The sequence below is a fragment of the Oryza glaberrima genome, chromosome 2 (genome assembly GCF_000147395.1).
Source record: "Oryza glaberrima chromosome 2, OglaRS2, whole genome shotgun sequence".
Classification (NCBI taxonomy): domain Eukaryota; kingdom Viridiplantae; phylum Streptophyta; class Magnoliopsida; order Poales; family Poaceae; genus Oryza; species Oryza glaberrima.
The window spans coordinates 20,208,714-20,210,631 of record NC_068327.1 but is presented as its reverse complement, the minus strand read 5'-3'; the positions used below and the strand labels follow the sequence as shown (position 1 = coordinate 20,210,631).

General features: G+C 39.9%; 1 long non-coding RNA gene across 1 annotated transcript; it reads left to right on the top strand.

Moving 5' to 3' along the window:
• The first annotated feature begins 799 nt into the window (after window positions 1-799).
• LOC127764273 (uncharacterized) lies at window positions 800-1,608 on the top strand. Its single transcript, XR_008015839.1, has 3 exons — window positions 800-915; window positions 1,022-1,120; window positions 1,222-1,608. It is a non-coding gene; the product is annotated as an uncharacterized LOC127764273 (long non-coding RNA).
• Window positions 1,609-1,918: the final 310 nt, after the last annotated feature.

The window sequence follows — 1,918 nt, the reverse complement described above, 5'->3', positions numbered from 1 at the left end:
AGGAACTGGTCCTTCGGATACTACGTTCAAGACCTCACTGAGGTATTGGATCCTACTCTCCCTTAGATTCCCTGTTTATTCTCATGCAAATGCTACTTACTCCTATGTGAATCTGATGTAGCCTCTATTTGGAATAATGAGTTGTGTTGGGTTGGCATTAAACTATATTTAGAGCTGCAGATTTTGTGCTGTTCAGTGAGGATTTTTTTTTTTTTGGATGGGGGGAGGGGCATATATTGATTTGGGGGGTTTGAAAGTGTAGCCCTGATTCTTTTTGTTACGGCATGACAGAAAATTAGGACTGCTAGATGGTATTCCTCGGCTAGCTGCAATTTGGGCAGAAAAGGCAGTCTTTGTTGTGAATGATAGATCAAGTTTCTTGGGTCAGCTTCTCCTGGGTACTTCTTAGGATTATCCATGGACTGAATTGAACAGAGTTTTGCCGAGCTCCAATCCCTATACCTACTTAATGACTTTGAACTTCTGTATGCAGAATCTATTTTTTAATGTCTCCAGATTAAAAAGGATGCGGCTGCGTGTTTTGATTATTTTTTGCTGTTGCAAAGGTGCAAACCGCAGCTCGTGTCCCTGGCGCAAGCAGGGAATGAGATCGCCCGGGTGAGTCTGAAGCATGAAAGTTGTTTTTCTTGCGGGTTTCTTGTGTGAGATTGGGGTTTCATGTCTGTATGTGCGTGTTCGTGTGGACATCAAAATTTTTGGTGGTGTTTTGCAGACCTAAGTAGCTTGGATCCGTCTGTGATGGAAGCTGTCTTAACAAACTCCTTGCTGTAAGTTTACATTCTATGGCTTTGGTGCAGTTCTAATGGATTTCAACATCTCACTGTGATGTTGCAACGGATGCTTCATTTTCAAAGATCAAGGCCATGGCAAAGGGAGTAAACCCAGAAGAAAATGGTAAGAAATATGCCCCCGTGTACTCGATGAATGATGTTAGTGGTGCACTACTACAGTTTGCTGTTCAACAACTCAATGATTTTGTACCTATTTATTTGATATGCAGATGCAGGTGCCTCTGATTGCTGGAAGCAAGTTATCCCTCTCAATTGCAGGGGCCAATGTTGAATCAGAGCCAACTACTGACCGATTCGTCGATATCATGGTAAATGATAAACACTTTTCTTTTCTTTTTTTTTTACAAAATTGATTGATGAAATATTTGCACTTTGTTCGAAGTTTGATGATTGTCAAAATCTTGATTAGTCTACAGCGTCTGAACAGCTAGAAAAGAGCATGTGAGTGTTGGGGATAAAATGGTACTATACCTCCTGTTGTAATTGCCCACTTCCATAGCCTTCGGGGAGTTCAAAGTTTACACTGCAAGTCTGCAACAACAATGATGACTCTTTTTGTCACAATGGTTTCTTGAATATTATTCACTAATTCTCTGGTTTGCGCTATTTTATACTTATAGTTGCAAGTGGATAAAGCAGCAAGCTGTAAGTATAAGGTTAGTTTAGCATCTCAGCTGTTTGTGGCTTGTCACCAACAACAAGAAGGTAGAGCACGTCAAAAGTAGGCTCGTCTTTATTTTGTAAAATTAGTTTGTTGGACAGATATGGAAACTAGAGAAAAAATATTTGCAGAACATGTCGATGCCCTTTTCCAATCTTATTCGGGATTAAAGTTTTCACCCATTTGGTGGACTTAATTCCGTGAAGATATTTGTTCCGTAAATTGGTTGTCAGATTTCTAGAATAGCAGTCCTTTGTGCCAGCCAATATAACTCTAGGAGTGTGCATACTTTGGCTCTATGCTATCAACTGCAGGTTTTTTATGTTGTCCTTGGACTAGGAAATGAAAAATCCAAGTTTTTTGCATTGTTGTTGTGTCCTACAACTCTACAAGTGTTTGGTAAGGGGTGATTATTTGTGATGTGCTTCTATAGAGATTTTCCATC